General features: G+C 41.9%; 1 protein-coding gene across 2 annotated transcripts in view; it reads left to right on the top strand.

Annotated features, from left to right (window-relative positions):
* Nucleotides 1-17,362, top strand: part of LOC124273075 — a 166,417-nt gene that overhangs the window by 43,604 nt on the left and 105,451 nt on the right. The window contains exon 1 of one of the 2 annotated variants that reach the window (XM_046708286.1): nt 12,171-12,630. The exons of the other annotated variant lie outside the window; for it this stretch is intronic. The gene's annotated coding sequence lies outside the window, so the exon portion shown is untranslated. Of the gene's footprint in view, nt 1-12,170; nt 12,631-17,362 lie in introns of those variants that run through there. 2 annotated transcript variants of the gene reach the window in all.

Here is a 17,362-nt window from a genome sequence, read left to right as displayed (position 1 = left end):
CCAGATCCGGTTGCATCCGAACTGCCACTTAACTACAATGGCGCCATTTAGACATCCGGTTAAACAGGAAGTGAAGACTGTGTTGTGTCTGTGTCAGTCAGTCTCCGTGTTGCCAGTAATTAGTGTAAGTAGACCATCTGCATGTGTAGTGCCATCCAGGAACATAATCCTCAACTGACACTGGAATCGTGCTCTGACAGAAACATTGGCGATACCTACCCAGAATCGCTGTCGATATATATCCACCTGGGTCGATGACGACGACGATGATAGTGGTGATGAATAATGATAATAGAATAATGATCATATGTAATCAAATAAAAAGGGAATGAACGACGACGACGGTGATGATGATGATGATGATAATGATTAATAATATATTAATTGTCAATTCTTGCCAGCGACCTTCACGAGTATCTCCTGTCCGTCTTCGCTGATCTTGAATATGAAATTGTAACATTTCTGGTTGTGCGAGGCCTGGTAGTAAGTGAGAGCATGAGTGAGTATGGTTTTACCCCGCTTTTGGCAATATTCAGCACTATCACCGCGGGGGGACACTAGAAATGGGCTTCACACATTGCACCCATGTTGGGAATTGAACCGGGTCATCTGCGTGACGAGCGAACGCTTTAACCACTAGGCTACCCCACCGCCCCCGTAAGTGAGAGATGAAGCCCTAGGCTGCATCAGTTCACCTGCATCACCTGGGTTTCTCCATGCTCCAGTGTGGACAAAGTGGTTGATGGGATTAGCATTGATCAGCGATGCTTATTTTCAATCGATCAGCACCGTAGCCTGTAAGTGCCAAGAACTATCGACAGGTTTGTGTCCTCATCCGTGTCCGTGAAGAAAAGACTAACACATAATGGTTTTGTATTTGTGTTCGATTACTTAAGTGTTATTTCTTCGGTAGCAATACGCTGATGATATGATGTACTTCAGTGTTTATGGCGTGGGCTCGTCACACAGGAGCCTCACACATTCCCCACGTGACGCACGCGTGTAAGATGGCGCTCACCCATGAATGCACCCATCCAGTCCTTCATCATCTCACTCACTCACCGACTCCAAAACCCACCTATCCATTCACCTACGCTTTTACTCACATTCACCCATCCAAGCACACCCAGGGGCGGTGGGGTAGCCTAGTGGTTAAAGCGTTCGCTCGTCACGCCGAAGACCCGGGTTCGATTCCCCACATGGGTACAATGTGTGCAGCCCATTTCTGGTGTCCCCCGCAGTGATATTGCTGGAATATTGCTAAAAGCGGCGTAAAACCATACTCACTCACTCACTCCAAGCACACCCGTGAAGATCTGGATGAGAATTGGCTTTCAGCAACCCAAGGTTGTCGTAAGAGGCGACTTACGGGATCGGATGGTCAGGCTCGCTGGCTTGGTTGACACATGTCGTCGTATACTAATTACGTAGATCGATGCTCATGCTATTGATCATAGGATTGTCTGGTCCAGACTCTATTATTTTCAGACCGTCCCTTATAACTGGAATATTGCTGAGTGCGGCGTTAAACAACAACCAACTAACCCATCCCTCCCTCACTCATGCATCCCCCAGCCTACACATCCACCCAGAACACACACCCAAACACACGACATCACAGCAAAATGTTGACTTTGAGGTGACAAAAAAATCACCTACGATTAAACAGTTCCAAAAGAAATCAATCCCGGTAAATGACAAAATACCGAAAAGAAACAAAAAACATATCACATGGGAACAATATTCACGGTTCCATTCAGTCCAAACTGACAATTAAATGCTCGGTGTAAATGCGCAGAGATACACTGACCCATCCCGAGCGGATCGCCGTACCACAGGGTTTGATCATCCCAAGGTCATCAGACATTCAACTCATTTCCACGACAATCCCTCTTTCATTCGCGGAGGTAAATTATTTATCAGTTCCACTTTGACGAGCCAAGCTGCGTGTGTGTAAGCCGCGTCTCGCTGTCAAATGCTACAAAAGAAACAATTTGTTTCATTTTCCAATTTAACAGCGCTGGAAAGAGGAAAATAACACAATTGCAATGTTAGACGTCTAGCTGCGCAATTTGTATCAATGCAGGAAAACACGCTATTTAGATGTACTAAGAACTTGGATCACAAGATATGGAATCTGCCCCGTAAAGTGTTTGATAGTCACATGGCGTTCACACTTTTCTAAATACGACACGGCACTTGTCACTATGAAGTTTGGTGCTATCCATTACTTTGATATTGCATGGAGTGTTCACACTTTCTTTCAAGCACGTATGTTTCATGAAAGTGCGTGAACGGCGGGTCAGCCGGTAGAACAGGCAATGGGTGGCCTTTCATCGCTGATTACAGTTATCCATCGTTTGCCTATGGAAGCGTGTGAGTGAGTGAGTCAGTCAGTCAGTCAATGAATGAGTGAGTGAGTCGGTGAGTTTAGTTTTACGCCGGTTTTAGCTTTTTCCAGCTATATCACGGCGGAGGACACCAGAAATGGGCTTCACATGTTGTTTCCATGTGGGGAATCGAACCCGGGTCTTCGGCGTGACGAGCAAACGCTTTAACCACAAGGCTATCCCACCGCCCCGGGTATGAACCAAATGTATCTTCTATGTAGATGGTAGTTACATCTATATACTTTCATCTTCGTAGAAGATGCTTTCATGATACGTTACGTCTGTGCAGATGATACGTTCTTCTACGCCGTAGATACATTCATCTGTTAAACCTACTTTCATCAACGTAGATTAGACTTCCATATAATTAGGAGATACTTCAATCTACGTATTGACTTGAATGATATATGATACATGTTGACGTACTTATTTTATTAAACGTATTGACTTGAATGATAGATGATGCATGTTGACGTACGAAATTTATTAAACGTATTGACTTGAATGATATATGATACATGTTGACATACGTATTTTATTAAACGTATTGACTTGAATGATATATGATGCATGTTGACATACGAATTTTATTAAACGTATTGACTTGAATGATATATGATACATGTTGACGTACGTATTTTATTAAACGTATTGACTTGAATGATATATGATATATGTTGACGTACGTATTTTACTAAACGTATTGACTTGAATGATACATGATGCATGTTGACGTTCGTATTTTATTAAACGTATTGACTTGAATGATATATGATACATGTTGACGTACGTATTTTATTAAACGTTTTGACTTGAATGATATCTGATACATGTTGACGTACGTATTTTACTAAACGTATTGACTTGAATGATGTATGATACATGTTGACGTACGTATTTTACTAAACGTATTGACTTTCATGATGTATGGTACATTTTGACGTGCGTATTTTATTAAACGTATTGACTTTCATTATATATTATACATGTTGACGTACGTATTTTATTAAACGCATGAATTGGTGTAAATTACATGTTGACTTAGGTCGTGTATAATATATGTTAACGTACGAAGTGTATAACTAATGGTGTACGTAGGTTGTAACACGTATTAATACGTACTTGACGTATATTACTCGGTGCCGTACGTTGTATGTATTCACCATATTCCACAGTATTCCAGACATGCCTATCCCCGACCAGGTACTTCAGGTATGATTATCTATTGACAATTGCACAGGAATAATTCACATTTAAATACCATGATTTATTGCCCAAGTCAAGCGAATGGGAGATTTAAGTTGCCAAACCTTAAATACGGAATAGCAATTGATAAATTGTGTAAATCACCTTTGCATGATAGCAGAACAGATTCATTAAGGCCGCTGCAGCTGGGTATAGATCTGCTGTCGAGCTAGAACGACAGGTATAATGATTATACTTCGGTAGCAGTTTCTCCACCGACCTCGGCTGCAGCTCCCGGGCCGTGAAGACAGTATTGAACGGGGCTGTTAACGGAAGGAAGGGAGGTAATCAGGCAATCAATGGCCTCGTTATAAGCATGTATGTTTTCAATGATGCTGGCATTATGGCTGACAAAGCATTCATCTTGCGAATATCTTCCATGCCTGTAGTTTAATTCACATCTCTCGATTGGTTTAGAACGTGATGATAAATTGGTGATAATCTGTGTTTTAGATAATGACGCCATCTAATGCGAGAGTGAATGTATAGGTATTGCAGGTGATACTTAATGGTATTGAACACTTAATTGGGTTGTGTTCACGTTGTTCTGTTGTTGTTCAGTTGACGGTTTGTTGTTCAGTCAATGTGTCAGGTAAGGTAGTGTGGTGTTATTGTCTCCATGCTGCTATTAAACAGTATTTCTGTTAACATGGCTGCTTTGCTCCATGTATTGGGATTTACTTTAGTGAAACTCACAAGGCCAGGTTTGGTTTTGAGAAAGCGAAAAAAACATTATCAAGGCGAACCAAGATTTGAAAACATGGTCGAATGATTCACAGCGAATGGTATTGCATTTATCAACTGGTGCTCTAGTATCTTAGCCCAGCACGGCAACTAGTGCTCTCGTGTATTAGTCCAGCACGGCAACTAGTGCTCTCGTGTATTAGTTCATCACGGCAAGTAGTGCTCTAGTCTATTAGTTCATCACGGCAACTAGTGCTCTAGTCTGTTAGTTCATCACGGCAACTAGTGCTCTAGTCTGTTAGTTCATCACGGCAACTAGTGCTCTAGTCTGTTAGTTCATCACGGCAACTAGTGCTCTAGTCTGTTAGTTCATCACGGCAACTAGTCCTCTAGTCTGTTAGTTCATCACGGCAACTAGTGCTCTAGTCTATTAGTTCATCACGGCAACTAGTCCTCTAGTCTGTTAGTTCATCACGGCAACTAGTCCTCTAGTCTGTTAGTTCATCACGGCAACTAGTGCTCTAGTCTGTTAGTTCATCACGGCAACTAGTGCTCTAGTCTCTTAGTCCATCACGGCAACTAGTGCTCTAGTCTGTTAGTTCATCATGGCAACTAGTGCTCTAGTCTGTGCTTAGTCTGTTAGTTCATCACGGCAACTAGTGCTCTAGTCTGTTAGTTCATCACGGCAACTAGTGCCTCTAGTCTATTAGTTCATCACGGCAACTAGTGCTCTAGTCTATTAGTTCATCACGGCAACTAGTGCTCTAGTCTATTAGTTCATCACGGCAACTAGTGCTCTAGTGCTCATCAGGCAACTAGTGCTCTAGTCTGTTAGTTCATCACGGCAACTAGTGCTCTAGTCTGTTAGTTCATCACGGCAACTAGTGCTCTAGTCTGTTAGTTCATCACGGCAACTAGTGCTCTAGTCTGTTAGTTCATCACGGCAACTAGTGCTCTAGTGTATTAGTTCATCACGGCAACTAGTGCTCTAGTCTGTTAGTTCATCACGGCAACTAGTGCTCTAGTCTGTCAGTTCATCACGGCAACTAGTGCTCTAGTCTATTAGTTCATCACGGCAACTAGTGCTCTAGTCTGTTAGTTCATCACGGCAACTAGTGCTCTAGTGTATTAGTTCATCACGGCAACTAGTGCTCTAGTCTGTTAGTTCATCACGGCAACTAGTGCTCTAGTCTATTAGTTCATCACGGCAACTAGTGCTCTAGTCTGTTAGTTCATCACGGCAACTAGTGCTCTAGTCTGTTAGTCCATCACGGCAACTAGTGCTCTAGTCTATTAGTTCATCACGGCAACTAGTGCTCTAGTCTATTAGTTCATCACGGCAACTAGTGCTCTAGTGTATTAGTTCATCACGGCAACTAGTGCTCTAGTCTATTAGTCCATCACGGCAACTAGTGCTCTAGTAATTAGTTCATCACGGCAACTAGTGCTCTAATCTGTTAGTTCATCACGGCAACTAGTGCTCTAGTCTATTAGTTTATCACGGCAACTAGTCCTCTAGTCTGTTAGTTCATCACGGCAACTAGTGCTCTAGTCTGTTAGTCCATCACGGCAACTAGTGCTCTAGTCTGTTAGTTCATCACGGCAACTAGTGCACTAGTCTATCAATTCAACACGGCAACTTGTCCTCATCACTTCAACGTCACAGATATGGAAGTAACAACCCTGAAAGAGTACTTTTCAATTTTGTTTCATAAACAAAATTAATTGTTTCTGAATCGACCCCTGGATTCCGACATGGAAATGAATCCATGTTTGTACTTAGAATCGACTTCTAGATCCAGTGGCCAGTTTCATTATCTGCCTGTCAGATAGAAGTCGCAGAAATAATGACACAATTGCTCATCTTCCGAGGACGTGGCACTGATGTTGGTAATACCAATTAGAACCGAGAATGGTTTGTGAACAAGATCGGCATTTCTTATCTCATGTTACAAACAATAGATATGGTATTCTTTCCAAGAGTAAAACGATGACGACTACAGATTAATGCATTTGTTAGTAAGGGATCGTTCATAATTATTGGCAAGGGGGTGATGATAAGTTAAGGGGTGGGGATGGGGGGTCACCCATTTTGTTCTTGGGAGGTAGGGGGTCAGCAATTTTGTACACAAAATTATAAAAATTAAGCTTAAAAAATATCGGAAGGCGAGGGTGGGTGGGGTGATTGATCTTGTACATATAATGCAGGGGGGATCACTTACTTTATACATAAATTTTAGGGGGGGGGTCACTCACATTGTACATGCTTCTCAATAAAAATCATCATCACCCCCCAAAGCCATAAGTTATGAACGGTCCCTAACAACTCTGAAAAGCTGCATTTTCCGGACGGAAGAAAGACCCATCAACCCTTAATTCTATTTAACTGCTGTCCTAATTCGCCATATTCAGTGACGCATTTCCACTGAAGCAGATCCTATTGGTTAATAATCATTCCATCATTGTATAGTATTTCAACTGTTTTTAACACTTTGTGTTGTTTTAGGGCAGTTGTAATTATCAATGATAAACCAAGGCACCAGACAGCGTATTCCATTTCTCAGTTCACTTACCATTGTAATTCTGCATTTCAACTTTGTGCTTTAAGGAGAGAGAGTATGGTTTTAGGCCTCTTTGAGCAATGGTGTAGCTTTATAGGGACACACGAAATGGGTTTAACATTGTAACCATGTGAGGATTCGAACCGGGGGCTTGTGACGAGAGATTGATTGATTGAGTTTAGTTTTACGCCGCAATCAGCAATATTAAAGCTATACGCCGGCGATCTATAAATAAGCGAATCTGGACAATCCAGTGATCAAAAGCATGAGCATCGATCTACGCAAGTTGGGGTACGACGACATGTGTCAACCAAGTCAGTGAGCCTGACCACCCGATCCCGTTAGACGCCTCTTACGACAAACATGGGTTGCTGAAGATTAATATTCTAACCCGGATCTTCACGGGGCGTAACGAGAGAACGCTTAACCAATAGGCTAACCTACCGTGCACCTTTAAAGAGTTGTGTGGCGGTGGGATAACCCAGTGGTTAAAGCGATTGCCAAAGACCCGGGTTCGATTCCCCTACAATGTGTGAAGCCCATTTCTGGTGTCCCCCGCCATGATATTGCGGGAATATTGCTAAAGGTGGCGTAAAACTAAACTCACTCACTCCCTCTTAAGACAGTTGTAATCATTGATGGGAGAGTGAGTGTGTACGATTGTACGCCGCCTTTCGTAACCATGTGTGGAATCGAACCGGGTCTTTGGCGTGACGAGAGAACGATTTAACCACTGGGCTACCCAAACCGCTCCGTGTTGCTTAAAGACAGTTGTGGTAAATAATGACGAACCATTAGACCAGATAGCGGGTCAGAGCCAATGTATTCCATTAGGAGGCGGGTCCTCCGTAGCAGCTGCAGAGTTAATTATATTCTCATCTCTATAGACCGAGCCAAGTCAGGGATATCTATTACCTATCATTTCCTAGATTCACGTGAACAAACTCACAATTAATTCCCCTCCTCGCTGGCGACTGCAGGCGACCTGCTTCGCCATCAGATCTCGCACATCCGGGACATCGCGTTTTGGAACCCTTTAACAATGTCTGATGACATAAACATATGCATACGTCCATGAGGGTATGATAACGTTAGACAGAAACCGAGTTCCTTCAGAATTAGGATCGTGTTAATTGGGTGACAGAGGCCAGGAGAAATGTATGGCGTATGGTTTGACATCAACGCCAATATTTCAATATAACGCTGGTCCGATTTATATGCCAATATACAGAAATATCGTCTTGGTTTATTACCAGACAGAATTGATAATCTGATCATCGTGTTCATATTACATTGGCCTGATTTCATCGCAACATTTTATTGCTTTCCGGATTCGTACAGAAATTGGGCATTGAAATTGTTGTTTTTAAAACGAAATAGGAATTCGTCATCGTGGATTCATGTAGTGCATTTATGTAAAAACACCACTGATTAAGGAAATGGATTGCGTCGAGTTTATTTCTTCGAGAGAAAGAATATTAAGTTCCATGTTTGAATGTAGAGGCTAAGTTTAATAAATTTCAATATTTTATGAATTAAAGAGATTAAAAGTAATATTGATTTGCCCTGGATTCAAATAGAGTGGCTGATAACGTTGAATCTTAGCAAACGCAAATCTGAATATTTGACGCTGATCACTGAGATGGTTTATTCTGTTATATTTCTATGATATTCATTTGCTTGTGTTAAGAAATATTAACGAGTGACATAAATAGCTCGGCCAAGAAATAAATATCGTTGTTAGGTAAAATAATATTAATATGTGAGTCAGTGCGTTGGGTTTAAGCCTGTGTTGAACATTGCTATAGTTATAATATCAGTGTCTGCTTAATGTGGGGAGAAAACCCGAAGTAAGGCCGGATTAGGCCAATGATCACACCACGGGTATGGTGATGGCAAACCTAGAAACGCAATCAAAGCGAACCGGGATTCGAACCAGGATCATAGGTTTCTGGCGTACCTAAGGGAGGCAACTCTTCATAGCAAACTTCGCGCCCAAGGCGACTGGGCCACCCGCGCACGTCATAGTAATGAATACGCTTCCAAACAGAAAAGGATCTAAAAGAATAATAATGTATGATTGTACAATAAGAACATTATTCCGATGGGCACAATGGTAGTTTCAGTGTGACTAGATCAGTGGAAGTACAATGATATAATGGATGTGGGTCAATTCATTGAATTCTCCGAGACAGAGTATACAAATTGTCAGTAGAGGGCACTATATCACCGCTATAACACAGGGCCAAAATACAGGCTGTTGGTGACATATATTGCTCTCAAACACGACTTACATTTGCATACGTTTTAACCACTCTCTGTTGACAACATACGCTTGACTGGCGTCCAATATCAATGTCGTCTGTGTTGTAGCTGATCCATTGAGGACAGTATCGACAAACTGATTGGACTCAATGCCTAGATATAACAATATATACAACAGATATAACAATAGATATAACATTAAGGGTTACTGACTCACAGATGTGTTTTTCAGTGTAACGTGTTATCTGTTTTGGTAGACAGCTGGGACTGATTGTCCGTTATCTGTTGTTGACGCGTTATATTGAGCTGATGGTGGACTGACCTCCATGAGGTTCGTTACCAACTGAGTAACATTTATCAGTTTCTACATTTCAGTTATCATATATCAGTTATTATCTTAAGGACGAAATAACTTTCCTGAACGAGATATGAAACTCTCCCTCGTGACTCTGGTTCTGGGCGGTGGGGTAGCCTAGTGGTTAAAGCGTTCGCTCGACACACCGAAGACCCGGGTTCGATTCCCCACATGGGTATAATGTGTGAAGCCTATATCTGGTGTCCCTACCGTGATATTGCTGGAATATTGCTAAAAACGGGGTAAAACCAAACTCACACACATAACCGCATCACTTCGGGTTTTGTTCCCACAGTAAGCAGACACCGCCGCAATATTGCTAAAAGCGGTGTAAAACCATACTCACTCACTCCTGCCTCTGGTGCAAAACATGTTACTTTAGTGTTTTGTTGCACTTGTAAGCATCAGTATTTCTGCATTTGTATACACATGACGTAATTCCAAATGGACAGATCTTAAAATAAATCTGTTTCAATAAAACCAGTAATCGGTTGTGTCCGGTGCCCATCACTGGAATGTCTGGTCAAGACTGGACGACTAACACGACATGTGCAGGAGTAATGCTTTGTGTTGTTAGACAATTATTTTATGCAAATTGTGGGTGCTGGCACAAGTGCACTACACGTTTATCTCGAATCCGAATCCGAATAGGCGTTTTCGAACACTCTGAGAAATACCTAATACATTTTAGAAATCATACCCCTGCCTGAAAGTCCATTAGGGTGAGGATGAGATCTCCCATCCAAGGCCAAACTTAAAGCTGGAATTACAGAGAGAAATCCTTGCTATTTCCATCTGTTTTGTCGAATATATTGTTTGGTCAAATGGTGATAATAAATTTTTCAGATATTTACGATTTGGAAAATATCTTTATTGTAGCGTTTAACAAGCTGTAGGTTCACAAACAGGTGGTTGTTTATAGAAATGATTTTGCATATTTTGATCACAGTTATAGTTCATATGTTGATTCACCAAGCTGGATGTGCCAGACTGCACTGATTGCGAGTGAGAAGGACTCATGCTACGAGTATTAGTTAATGTGGTTCAGCTGACGACAAGGACGTGTGTTAGCGCTCGAGTACTGTATAAGTAGGTCTTTAAGCCGTCGAGCTTCTGTTTCTGCGTCAAACACTTGGGTTTCCAAACCTCTTCAACCTCCTTAACTCCACGTGGCGGTGACAACGATGACAGTTAACTTCCTCTGCGTGGCTCACGACATTGTGATACCAAAGTGCGTCATTTTGTAGTGTTGAACGTTGTTTTGCATTTCTTAATGTGGAAATTTACTGTTGGGAAATATAACGAAACGGTCATGGATTCTGTGTTTTTAAGCTTGGTGTTATGACAGGTTCTACGATTAGTTTGTAGTTATTAAAGCAATTTTTTAAATATTTATGAAAATCGTCTTATATTGAGATTTACATCACCCCTGCGACCACTGACGTAAGGTTATTTTACGCCGCTTTGTAGCACTTCTTCCCCCACCTTGGTCACCATTACCTTCTACCTTAACCTTGACCTTGACCTCTATGCATCTCCCTTATAATATTAACCCTGACTCAAACTTGACTTCTTCTTTGACTTTAGCCCTAATTACCTCTAATTACTTGACATAAAACCACATAAACCTCCTTCCGTAACTTTAACCTAAACCGTACGTCTGACCACCCCAGTAAAGCCTAAATGTATACCCGGACCTAAGACTAACCATTACACTCACCGTAACACTAGCCCTACAACTCACTTACATTAGCCCTAAACCTCACCCTTCCAATAGCCCTAACAGTACTACTCAACCTACCACTTGCCCTAACTCTAACCATAACTTTAGCCCTACAACTCACTCTGCGACTAGCCCTGTCACCCTAACACTAGCCTTAAGTCTCACCCTAACACTTGCCCTAAGTCTCACCCTAACACTAGCCCTAAGTCTCACCCTAACACTGGACCTAAGTCTCACCCTAACACTAGACCTAAGTCTCACCCTAACACTAGCCCTAAGTCTCACCCTAACACTGGACCTAAGTCTCACCCTAACACTAGCCCTAAGTCTCACCCTAACACTGGACCTAAGTCTCACCCTAACACTAGACCTAAGTCTCACCCTAACACTAGCCCTAAGTCTCACCCTAACACTAGACCTAAGTCTCACCCTAACACTAGCCCTAAGTTTCACCCTAACACTAGCCCTAAAACTCACCTAATATTAGTCCTCAAACTCACCTAACATTAGCCCTAAACCTCACCTAATATTAGCCCTAAAATTCACCCTACTACCAGCCTAAGCCCCAACCTTTACCTTGACTTCAACCCTATTACAACACTGATAATCGTATACGCCCTGCATCGCACTGAACTTCCTGAATCGGAGACAGTCAAATAATTAAAATATTGCTCAAATCAACTCTAAAGTTAACAGAATCCGCCTCGATTTCACACTGGACATCAGCTGACAGACGACTATTGACACGATCGGTCATTCATGATAAATCACAACACCCGCTAACGTTTAAACACAGATGACCAGAGTGACAGACACTGTCACATCTCTGTTTACTCATCCGTTATTATAATAACCAACCTCCTTATATCAGCAAACACGTCCACAAGCTCTGAATCCCATTTACTGGGGACAGCGCTTGCCGCAGCAGCCACAGCATCAGCACCGGCAGTCGATCAGCTAACGTAATCGTGAACGAACAATCAACTGTTTTACACTGATGTAGTTCCGCCTTAGCCCACTTGGACTTTCTGGTTGAATATTTCATCTGTAGCCAGCTAATTACCCTGTGATTAACCGCAAACTAGACGCCAGTCCAACCCTCGCCGTGGAACCAATGCAGCTCGAGTTGGTCTCTCTGATTGTAATTACGCCTTGGCGCGTATCCATACCCCGGTGACTCAAATACCATTAGACTCGATGCTTGCTGTTCCTGGGACGCTGGTGATGAAGCCGACCCAGATCTAACTGATATACACTAGCGGAATGCGATTGATTCGCAGGTAAGCACTTGAGTTACCTAGGAGAAAAGAAGAGACGCATCTCTCAGCGTTTGTGGAGAAGCTGGAAACACGATCGGATCGTACCACTATCCATCTTCGTCGGAAATTAACTTTATAACTATGGAAGGTAGGTTGGTTTTGTTATTTGTGTATATACACATTTATCCCATGGCTGTGATGGGTCGGTACGTACATCCCTCGTGCTATTGCCAGTGTAGCTCCAGGCTGTTTATTAGAACACCGGGAACGGATTCGTTTTTTTATTTATTTTAGTGCATTATGTTATAAAGCTTTGGAGTCGTTTGAAGTGAAATGGGCGTATGAATATTTACTTGGAAAGTTTCAATCTCCTTGGCAGGGCCGTTGTGTGTGTTGATCAAAGAGACTGCGATGGAGGCAATGGTTTTCTCTGAGAAATCTCCACGGCATGACTTGACGCTTTATCCATGCTGGGTTGGTTATGCATATTTCAAAAGCTACAGATCGATCAAAAGATGTAGCTCTTAAACGAAGGGTGTAGTCCACAGCGTTAGTTCTTCAGAACAACGTTAATGCACGCTGGTATTTTTCATAGGTGTTTGGGAAAAATGTTGTCAGTCGTATTCCCATTGGTTTTGCATTGGTGCCATCCATTGTTGTATTCACGGTGAATCGGAGCCCCTATCGCGTGTGTTTCGAGGTAAAACAGTAAAACACCGTTGCGTCGAATTTTGATGTGTCGAAGTTCGGTTGTCTCGAGATAAAAGCTTAGTTCCTGTGTTTTTATAAATAAGTCAACCTTTTCACGGTTGTGTCGAACATCGGATAACTCGAAGCATTTACGTGGGTGGATATGACTTCGACACAAATGTGTCTGTGTGTAAAAAGATGTAAGTATTCTGCTATTGCAAGTTCAACTTTTCTAAACTACACTCACTCACTCGGGTTACAGAATCAAGGAATATTACTGTTATGAATACATGGTTATGTCGACACAAGAAGAGTGCAGAAGTGCGGTTGTGACGAGATGTTTATTTGTCCTGTACTAGGTCTGATTGTTTTTATGTCGAATAGTACATCGTCTCGTATATCGTAGAATGTGGTAATTTTTGCATTATGTTTGAAAGATATACCCCAGGGCCTAGATTTTCGAAGCTCTCTTAGCGCTAAGATAGTCGTAAGTTAATGTTAATGTATGGCACTTACGACTGTCTTAGCGCTAAGAGAGCTTCGAAAATCTAGGCCCAGCTGCATAACTTTAGTCTAACGTTTCAGTCGGGTCATTGTTAAAAGAAAGATTCTAAATTCAGTCTGTCATTTTGAATTGAGGAATTCTTTAAAGAAAAGACCCCAGCATCTGTTCGCATGCATGTATTTTTGCATTTGGTGATTGCCTGAAGGAAAAAAACCCAAATACAACATTGTAACTGTTTGAAAGAAAAGACCCTAATTTCTATCTGCATGTCTGTTTGATTCGGGTTACTTTTTATAAGGAAATACCCCAATACTAACTTGGGTAATTGTTTGAAGAAGAACATCCAACGTCTACCGAATTGCGATGAAACAACCGCCCAACCCAGCACAATATATTTCCGAAGGTTGTCAGACACCCAGGTTTAGTCATGGCAGGCACTCATTATGTAAGGCGTTGCATAATTTTTTTTTATATTTTAAAATGTTTCTTTGGAAATATAATGAGAACTAATATACAAGAAAGGAAATACCAAGTCCCAAGTGGCGACAGGTGCCGTTCTGTCACGGGTTGGGGAAAAAGTCTCGATCTCACATTGGAAGATTTGAAAAGGGAGATAATGTTATTACGTTGCTGGTTTTCATGAACCGTTTCAGCAGTGTATACACGGCTGGTTTAAATGTTTTCTTGGCGTGTCGGTTGACCGTTCGGTCGGTTCGTCCCGAGATGTAGGATACTTTGTAACAAACATACAGTTATGTATAATCGTTAATTGCCTGTTGTCTCACGGAGATGATATGACGGACTGTCGTACAGCTCGCCGTGTGGAGCAAATTATAACATTCATCCACTAATTGATTTGTTACAGTCTGCAAACACTGTCTTTGTTCCATTTCACTCGCATTGATCGCCGACAGTGTACCTAGCATGGCGGTGAGGCAACACGTCATGGCATGTTCAAAGTTGCACGACGTCATGTCGGAGATGTAGATGTGGCTGGGGCAACGCTTTGTAGTGAGTGAGTGTGGTTTTCCGCCGATTTAGCAACGTTCCAGCAATATCGCTGCCGGGGACACCAGAAATGGGCTTCTCATATTGTACCCCTGTGGGAATCGAACCCGGGTCTTCGGCGTGACGAGCGAACGCTTTAACCATGAGGCTACCCCACCGCCCCTAAGGAACCTCGCCTTAGACGACTTTGGCCGTGATCCACGCTCAGTAGAACCAAAACACACGCACGGAGATTTGAACAGGCTGTCTGTGTAATGCATCTTTCTTGTAATACCCCGGCATGAGCAGGTACTGACTTTCTGTTGAGAACTCATTCGGAGAATCGACCCTGATGGACTTAGCTTAATGAGTCCGAATTATCCATTGCTAAGCATGCATGACTTTGTACGATATCCTTGGTACGTGCTACACGTGGTATGATGTAGAAGTATGTTTATTGTACGCCGTTCCATCACAAATTAGAAGAGCTTTGTGCTACAATATTAATAACATGGTCAGTGGATCGTGTGCACTCAAATTACATTTTCAACTCCCTGGGGAACATACAGTCAGTGCTGATTTATGAGGCGCTAGAAGGTTTACAACCACTATCTCATACTATCGGGTACCCATTTGTTGCTGGCAGAACAATATCAATAAATGACATATGCGTACGTTATTTGTATATGCTTTAGGGAAGTAAGATATTTCAGGTATTACTAAACCAATAAAAAAAAAAACCCCCCAAAAACCCCAACTAAACTGATGGGTAAACGTTTATAGAGTTCGTCTGGATGAAATTAGAAAAATAGATAAAATCTAAAATTCTGTAAAATGCCAATTAAACCGTCACTCACTTTTGTAACAGTATTCCGTAGCTGGGTACTGTGTAGGAAAAATTAGTTTAATAAAGACTGATCAAGAAAACTTATTAATGAACTCCCAACCACATGACACCGACAATATTTGAAATCTTTCTTTCCCCAAAACGCCACAACAAATTTATTGATTTACAGGGGTGAAATGTTTAAGATACCAAACAACATTGACTATTATGTTCATATCATTAAATTGTGAAGCATTGATCATGAAGAGCGTTCCCAATGTAGAAATAGTTTCTGAGTGCTATTGAGCGTCAGTACAGTTCATATTTTGGAACCCGTGAAGATCCGGGTTAGAATATTGATCTTCAGTATCCCATGTTTGTCATAAAAGGCGACTAACGGGATCGGGTTGTCAGACTCGCTGACTTGGTTGACGCATGTCATCGGTTCCCAATTGCGCAGATCGATGCTCATGTTGTTGATCACTGGATTTTCTGGTCCAGACTCGATTATTTACAGACCACCGTCATACAGCTGGAATATTGCTGAGTGCGGCTTAAAACTAAACTCACTCACTCAAATTTTGGACATATTGGCGCTAACTCAAGACAATTTCATGTGAAAAAATATAGTTGCAGGCAACTATGAGGGCTCCTCGGCTTTAGTTCTATCCATTGTATCTGAGGGCTAGAAATTATCGTCCAAAACGGAGCCAGAACACGTTTTTCGACAGGCGAGCGGATCTTCCAAATACAGCCAGGGTTGCGGGGGTCATGTACCTTTTTAAGAAGTTCCGGAGAGGAAATAGTTCCCTCTTTAAAGGCTGTATCTCAGTTGTTCTTGGGTCTACGGTCAAAACAATTAGTGTTCTGGAATCACCAAGCCTTCATCTACCATACTGGCACTTTGTGTGCAGAATTTGCACATTTGGGGAGCAAACTACTCCGAAAACTGCTGAAAATCATGGCCAAAACTGAAAACAAAAATAACTGCCAAACGGTACGTTTTAGAGACTTGACCCGTCCAGACAAAATTGTTGGGGATTCGATTGTGCATCTGTACAAGAGATTTGGAAGTGTTGGAACAATTAGTTCTTGAGATATTTGCTGTCAAACTTTGAAATTTTGGAATTAATTTTGAATTATCTCCCCTTTGCTATTGGGCCTAGAGCCTAGAGAGTTTTAAGGGGACTATCTACACCTCGGTGCGCATCTGTGTGTGCGATATTTTTGTAAGCGATTCGGAGCATTGGTTTAGGAGTTATGTTTGGTACAAAAATCGGCGGAATAATGATAATAATAATAATAAATAATAATAATAATAATAATCCGAACGATTACAATAGGTCTCCTGCCTAGAGGCAAGGATCCCTAATAATGGAACTTAAAACATAATCAGCTGAGAGGCATATTGTTTTTTGATAGTGCTGCTCATTTTAATAATATGCTTGTTTGATATGCTTTGTAGTTATTGCAGTCCTGTTGAATATTGCTATTACTTAAATGCTAATTATTCAAGCATGGTAGCCTTTGGTGTTTACGCTTTTGAGCTACATCTAACGTGCTCCAAGGGCGTTTCAATGTGCATCACACGACTCCACCTCGATGTGGAGAATTCGGTACCATGGTGAAGACTTCGTAGAGTTTTGTTGCCTACAGTAGCTGGACATGTCCAGGTTTGGTTTATCAGTGGCCGGGTCATGGCCGGTGTAATCATCTTTTCCGACTTTTGATGTTTCTTCAAGGTTTATGTTGGACCAGGTTTTTTGGGTGTCCACTTGACCTGCCTTTGCGTGTGTTTGTGACTGATGTCACCTGTGCGGCAATTTGTGCTTACGTATTTGTGAACACCTGGTGTCATCGCTTCTGAATACT

The sequence above is a fragment of the Haliotis rubra genome, unplaced genomic scaffold (assembly GCF_003918875.1).
Source record: "Haliotis rubra isolate DU_JTF1 unplaced genomic scaffold, ASM391887v1 Scf176, whole genome shotgun sequence".
In the NCBI taxonomy this organism is placed as follows: domain Eukaryota; kingdom Metazoa; phylum Mollusca; class Gastropoda; order Lepetellida; family Haliotidae; genus Haliotis; species Haliotis rubra.
Note: the sequence above shows the minus strand (reverse complement) of the source record. Positions and strands in the feature narration are given on the sequence as shown.